Raw genomic sequence first — 7,500 nt, forward strand, 5'->3', positions numbered from 1 at the left:
AGACTCCTTGGTCCGTGTTTCAAGACGGGTCGTGAAATTGTCCAAAGCTGAAGCGCCGCTGACGGGAGCGATTATTCCGCCCGAGAGCATCCCGAGCCAACAGCGGCGCGGGTCCGGGGCCGGGCCAGGTAGGTCCGTCATCCGGGAAGAACCGCGCGCGCTTGCCGGGAGCCCGAGCGCCCAAAGGGGCGAATCGACTCCTCCAGATATACCGCCGAGCAGCCAGCCAGGACACCGGGGCTCTGCCCAACAGACGCGAACCGAGGCCCGCGGAAGGACAGGCTGCGCACCCGGGCCGTAGGCCGGCACCCAGCGGGTCGCGACGTCCTACTAGGGGAGAAGTGCGGCCCACCGCACACCGGAACGGCCCCACCCCGCGGCGAGTGGAAAGGCAACCGGACACGACCCCGCCGCGGATTGCTCCGCGCGGGCGGCCGGCCCCATCTGCCGAGGGCGGGGGCCAGTGGCCGGATGGGCGTGAATCTCACCCGTTCGACCTTTCGGACTTCTCACGTTTACCCCAGAACGGTTTCACGTACTTTTGAACTCTCTCTTCAAAGTTCTTTTCAACTTTCCCTCACGGTACTTGTTCGCTATCGGTCTCGTGGTCATATTTAGTCTCAGATGGAGTTTACCACCCACTTGGAGCTGCACTCTCAAGCAACCCGACTCGAAGGAGAGGTCCCGCCGACGCTCGCACCGGCCGCTACGGGCCTGGCACCCTCTACGGGCCGTGGCCTCATTCAAGTTGGACTTGGGCTCGGCGCGAGGCGTCGGGGTAGTGGACCCTCCCAAACACCACATGCCACGACAGGCGGCAGCCTGCGGGGTTCGGTGCTGGACTCTTCCCTGTTCGCTCGCCGCTACTGGGGGAATCCTTGTTAGTTTCTTTTCCTCCGCTTAGTAATATGCTTAAATTCAGCGGGTAGTCTCGCCTGCTCTGAGGTCGTTGTACGAGGTGTCGCACGCCACACCGCCAGCCGGCTGTGCACGCTACCGAGAAAGTACCGGTATGCGAACCGCCAGGCGACGGGCGCGCATCGCACGTTTAAGGAGACGCGGCCGGCCACACAGGCGACCACGACACTCCCACGTCTCCGAAGCGGGACAAACGCCGCGCGCTTCAGTATACGTAGCCGACCCTCAGCCAGACGTGGCCCGGGAACGGAATCCATGGACCGCAATGTGCGTTCGAAACGTCGATGTTCATGTGTCCTGCAGTTCACATGTCGACGCGCAATTTGCTGCGTTCTTCATCGACCCACGAGCCGAGTGATCCACCGTCCTGGGTGATCTTTTCCTTTTCAGTCTCCCACTGTCTCTTTCAAGACAGTAGCATTTGCGGGACTGAGGCGTCTGACGGCCCCTGTTCCACTATTTTTTTTTGTGTCCAACGGCCTCACAGCCGATGGGCGTCGTACGGCTCCACACCGGAGCGGACAGGCACTCGGGCGAACGTCATTCAAAACCGGCGCCAGGCGCCAGGTACCGCAGGCCAGCCGCTCCAGAGCTTCAGCGCTCGTACCACACAACAACAACACTTCCGCTAGTTTTGAGAGGCACGCGTGGTTCCGCACGCGGCGCACGGCCACTGCCGTACAGGTAGCGTGTTGCGCGACACGACACGACACGCACATCGAAAGACATGCAGTCTAGTCGGTAATGATCCTTCCGCAGGTTCACCTACGGAAACCTTGTTACGACTTTTACTTCCTCTAAATGATCAAGTTTGGTCATCTTTCCGGTAGCATCGGCAACGACAGAGTCGATGCCGCGTACCAGTCCGAAGACCTCACTAAATCATTCAATCGGTAGTAGCGACGGGCGGTGTGTACAAAGGGCAGGGACGTAATCAACGCGAGCTTATGACTCGCGCTTACTGGGAATTCCTCGTTCATGGAGAGCAATTGCAAGCCCCAATCCCTAGCACGAAGGAGGTTCAGCGGGTTACCCCGACCTTTCGGCCTAGGAAGACACGCTGATTCCTTCAGTGTAGCGCGCGTGCGGCCCAGAACATCTAAGGGCATCACAGACCTGTTATTGCTCAATCTCGTGCGGCTAGAAGCCGCCTGTCCCTCTAAGAAGAAAAGTAATCGCTGACAGCACGAAGGATGTCACGCGACTAGTTAGCAGGCTAGAGTCTCGTTCGTTATCGGAATTAACCAGACAAATCGCTCCACCAACTAAGAACGGCCATGCACCACCACCCACCGAATCAAGAAAGAGCTATCAATCTGTCAATCCTTCCGGTGTCCGGGCCTGGTGAGGTTTCCCGTGTTGAGTCAAATTAAGCCGCAGGCTCCACTCCTGGTGGTGCCCTTCCGTCAATTCCTTTAAGTTTCAGCTTTGCAACCATACTTCCCCCGGAACCCAAAAGCTTTGGTTTCCCGGAGGCTGCCCGCCGAGTCATCGGAGGAACTGCGGCGGATCGCTGGCTGGCATCGTTTATGGTTAGAACTAGGGCGGTATCTGATCGCCTTCGAACCTCTAACTTTCGTTCTTGATTAATGAAAACATACTTGGCAAATGCTTTCGCTTCTGTTCGTCTTGCGACGATCCAAGAATTTCACCTCTAACGTCGCAATACGAATGCCCCCGCCTGTCCCTATTAATCATTACCTCGGGTTCCGAAAACCAACAAAATAGAACCGAGGTCCTATTCCATTATTCCATGCACACAGTATTCAGGCGGGCTTGCCTGCTTTAAGCACTCTAATTTGTTCAAAGTAAACGTGCCGGCCCACCGAGACACTCAACAAAGAGCACCCTGGTAGGATTTAAACGGGGTCCGCCTCGGGACGCGAAAGCACCCCTTCGGCTCGCCCCACCGGCAGGACGTCCCACGATACATGCCAGTTAAACACCGACGGGCGGTGAACCAACAGCGTGGGACACAAATCCAACTACGAGCTTTTTAACCGCAACAACTTTAATATACGCTATTGGAGCTGGAATTACCGCGGCTGCTGGCACCAGACTTGCCCTCCAATAGATACTCGTTAAAGGATTTAAAGTGTACTCATTCCGATTACGGGGCCTCGGATGAGTCCCGTATCGTTATTTTTCGTCACTACCTCCCCGTGCCGGGAGTGGTAATTTGCGCGCCTGCTGCCTTCCTTGGATGTGGTAGCCGTTTCTCAGGCTCCCTCTCCGGAATCGAACCCTGATTCCCCGTTACCCGTTACAACCATGGTAGGCGCAGAACCTACCATCGACAGTTGATAAGGCAGACATTTGAAAGATGCGTCGCCGGTACGAGGACCGTGCGATCAGCCCAAAGTTATTCAGAGTCACCAAGGCAAACGGACCAGACAAGCCAATCCGATTGGTTTTGATCTAATAAAAGCGTCCCTTCCATCTCTGGTCGGGACTCTGTTTGCATGTATTAGCTCTAGAATTACCACAGTTATCCAAGTAACGTGGGTACGATCTAAGGAACCATAACTGATTTAATGAGCCATTCGCGGTTTCACCTTAATGCGGCTTGTACTGAGACATGCATGGCTTAATCTTTGAGACAAGCATATGACTACTGGCAGGATCAACCAGGGAGCTGCGTCAACTAGAGCTGAGCAGCCGGCCGCCCGGGAGTGTGTCCCGGGGGCCCGCGCGAACACGCAAGCGTCCGCTCAATTATTCTGCAAACAGGAGGAGGCCGAGCTCCCCTGCACGATACACCTCGAAACCCTCTCAGGTCCCGGCGGCGCGCAGCGCCGTCCTAGGTACTTGGTCGGTTTCGAGAGAGGCGCAATCGCCCGGAGTTAGGCGAGTAGACGGTTTTAGTGCGAACACCCTTGCTCCCAACTGAGCTTGCCGCTGCCGACAGAGGCCCGGGAGCGTGCTGTCGTGGCATTGCCGGCGGGAGACAACACGCGCCACCTATGGTGACCGGCAGCTCCAACGCCAGCGCCACACAAGGGCAAAGCCCCACTTGGGTGCAGAAGCGAACTCTCCCAGCACAGCGCACGCGCCAACACGTCCGCACAACTGCGATACAAACCACCTGCGAGAACCGCTGGGGCGACCGAGCAGCAGACGGCGTCGCGGCGCCGAGTGCCAGGCGGCGGCGCATCCTCAACGCACACAGTCCTCAATCAGACCAGCACACTGCAGATGTCCACCGCGCTTCGCACCGGGCTCGGCTGAACCAACTTTGGCCGCCAGGCGCCGCGTGCAGGGTGCGCCGCAGCGTAGCTGCGCCGCCTGCCGAGCCCGTCGGCTGGCGCTCCTGCCACTCGGCGCCCCCCACCAGCCGCCTGTTGCGCGTGCGCCCACGCAGCGCGCGGCCAACACGCCGGGCGGCCCCCCTTCACCGGCCGGGAACAGTCCCACCAAGCCACCGCCGCGTATCGCTTCATACCCACATGGGCCTAGTCACGTGTGTGGATGTGGCGGGTACCGCTGAAACAACCGGTTAATAGCTGTACCGATCGTCGCCATCACAGATTCACCTCCAGCGTGAACAACCGCTCAACAACGGATTTCCAGTTCATTTGCGTATCTTGGGCAGTAAACGTAGATGTCCACCTACATTTGCGAATTCAACAATTCTTGCATGCCAGGATGTCATGTGTCACGACACGCTACATCAGACCACATACACACTGCGACATGTGCAGAAGAGAACACGTGGAAGGTGGCCCGCGCACGTATGCGATGTCCCTTCCGCGATCCACTGTCAACCGGCATCTGCGGCATGTCCCAGATATGGAACGCGGTCCACCAGGGTAGCACTTTGTGTGAGGCAATACGACAAAGTCGGAATACACGCGTCACTACATCACACGGCTCACGCTGACCTGACCTGACTCACCGCACCACCACCCCCAGCGACCCAGGGTGACATACAATGCGTTCGTACGTTCCTCCCACACGCCTCTACGGCGTACCACAGTGCAACCTAGCTGTTATTGGGAGACGAGACAAGTAGCATCGAGCACAACATATGGAAATTGAGATTCGACACCGTTGGGCACAGCCAGCGTACGGTCACACGTATCACACTACTTCACTCTGTACGTAACTACCGATGATCGGTACAGCGTGTGGGTTACGCGACGACATCAGCGGACAATGGACACAGACCATACCACGACGTACACTGAGGGCGTCGACATCTGAACGCAACTGAACAGCTGCGAGGCTCATTTAACACTCAAACGCCAGACCGACCAGCTTGAGAGGACGGAGACACAAAGAGAGGGGCAGAGGGGGGGGGGGGGCGATATAGTCCTATTGCAGTACAATTGACAGTGGATAGCGGGAATATGTGGAAAGTAAGCAACACTCGCAAGACATCTACATGAGGATAACAACGACACCAGAGATTCCGAGCAGTGAACTATGTTAGGCAAAGGGACAACGTGGGTTAGGTTAAGGGACAACGTGGGTTAGGTTAAGGGACAACGTGGGTTAGGTTAAGGGACAACGTGGGTTAGGTTAAGGGACAACGTGGGTTAGGTTAAGGGACAACGTGGGTTAGGTTAAGGGACAACGTGGGTTAGGTTAAGGGACAACGTGGGTTAGGTTAAGGGACAACGTGGGTTAGGTTAAGGGACAACGTGGGTTAGGTTAAGGGACAACGTGGGTTAGGTTAAGGGACAACGTGGGTTAGGTTAAGGGACAACGTGGGTTAGGTTAAGGGACAACGTGGGTTAGGTTAAGGGACAACGTGGGTTAGGTTAAGGGACAACGTGGGTTAGGTTAAGGGACAACGTGGGTTAGGTTAAGGGACAAATTGAGTTAGGTTAAGGGACAAATTGAGTTAGGTTAAGGGACAAATTGAGTTAGGTTAAGGGACAAATTGAGTTAGGTTAAGGGACAAATTGAGTTAGGTTAAGGGACAAATTGAGTTAGGTTAAGGGACAACGTGGGTTAGGTTAAGGGACAAATTGAGTTAGGTTAAGGGACAAATTGAGTTAGGTTAAGGGACAAATTGAGTTAGGTTAAGGGACAAATTGAGTTAGGTTAAGGGACAAATTGAGTTAGGTTAAGGGACAAATTGAGTTAGGTTAAGGGACAAATTGAGTTAGGTTAAGGGACAAATTGAGTTAGGTTAAGGGACAAATTGAGTTAGGTTAAGGGACAAATTGAGTTAGGTTAAGGGACAAATTGAGTTAGGTTAAGGGATAATCTGGTACAACCACAGTTAGGTTAAGCGATAATCTGGTACAGCCACAGTTAGGTTAAGCGATAATCTGGTACAGCCACAGTTAGGTTAAGCGATAATCTGGTACAGCCACAGTTAGGTTAAGCGATAATCTGGTACAGCCACAGTTAGGTTAAGCGATAATCTGGTACAGCCACAGTTAGGTTAAGCGATAATCTGGTACAGCCACAGTTAGGTTAAGCGATAATCTGGTACAGCCACAGTTAGGTTAAGCGATAATCTGGTAAAACCACAGTTAGGTTAAGCGATAAAGTTGGTTAAATTTGGTATTGTGTGGGAAGGGGGCAGAGAGGGGGGGGGGTGGATAGTGGTGGCAGTACGCAGATGCCTGAGTCACCGTCAGATACGTCACGTCGGTTCGATGCTTGTAGCAAGAGGCTGGCGGGTCTGTGTCTCTCACTTCTGCAATTTTTCATGTGGTATAACACGAGGGCGGGTGGTGATATTTGGTGCCCCTCTGTGTAGGATGTGTGTTGGTGGTGTTGGTTTATCTGAGCAATGGTAGTTGTCGGAGGAGTGTGGTATTGTGCTTTTATAGGTGGACCTACTGGTCTGGTTATCATAGTGTCGACGGTGCAATGTGGCAGAGAGGGTGCACTCGACATTGTCGCATTCCAGATGTTTACGTATTGTGTGTCTCCGTTGCAGGCCGAGAGTAGTGCATGTTCGAGTGTCTGGCTGACGTGCGATTCACGTTGTGTGCCCAGTCTTACAGCACGTATAGGGACATTCGCATAAATCATCTATATGTGGCCTTGCATCATTTACTAAGCAGTGCCGTGAGACGACCGAACTATTAGGAAAGTACTGATGTACCGCATAATGTTTACCTTCCACCACACGGCGAGTATCGACTGTGCCCAGCGTTGCCACCGCAGGCAGCGGTCACCGTCACCATTGTGCGGCGGAACGGAACATCTATATCCTCAGAGGAGCACTCTTTGCCGCCGGGCGTCAGGTCTCGCGGCCTGCCGGCCAGCGCCCATGACGAACTTACTGCATGTATAGGGACAGCGGGAATTTGGCATACTTGATATAACTCTTCATGAGACGCAAGATATAGGGGTGGATTGCAACTTACGACTGCGAGAAAAGTCCGCCGTTCATCCGCCGGAGTTGCGATTTCGGCGGGGCACGTACGGTCGCGGGTGGAGCACTTGGTGCGGCGTACGCACCCGGGTTGCGGCTCCTGCGCTGGAGGGGGGTGCAGGTTTTGTGTGGGTGGGCTCGGCAAATGAGCACTGTGGGCCCCATACATGGCTTAGTCCGCGTGGCCTCCCCCAGGTGGCGGTACCGTCGTTGCACCACGTCATGTCGCGGGGCACCTACAG

The 7,500-nt window shown here is 55.1% G+C and overlaps 2 non-coding genes and 1 pseudogene across 2 annotated transcripts; all 3 read right to left on the reverse strand.

Moving 5' to 3' along the window:
* LOC126322520 (large subunit ribosomal RNA) overlaps positions 1-949 on the reverse strand; it is a pseudogene marked incomplete at its 3' end in the record, with an annotated part of 3,449 nt that extends 2,500 nt beyond the window's left edge.
* A 188-nt stretch (positions 950-1,137) lies between these two features.
* LOC126322482 (5.8S ribosomal RNA) lies at positions 1,138-1,292 on the reverse strand. The gene has a single exon (XR_007559041.1). It is a non-coding gene; the product is annotated as a 5.8S ribosomal RNA (ribosomal RNA).
* A 368-nt stretch (positions 1,293-1,660) lies between these two features.
* Positions 1,661-3,552, reverse strand: LOC126322506 (small subunit ribosomal RNA). The gene has a single exon (XR_007559064.1). It is a non-coding gene; the product is annotated as a small subunit ribosomal RNA (ribosomal RNA).
* Between the last annotated feature and the right edge of the window lie 3,948 nt (positions 3,553-7,500).

This window comes from Schistocerca gregaria, unplaced genomic scaffold (assembly GCF_023897955.1).
Source record: "Schistocerca gregaria isolate iqSchGreg1 unplaced genomic scaffold, iqSchGreg1.2 ptg000817l, whole genome shotgun sequence".
NCBI classification, from domain to species: domain Eukaryota; kingdom Metazoa; phylum Arthropoda; class Insecta; order Orthoptera; family Acrididae; genus Schistocerca; species Schistocerca gregaria.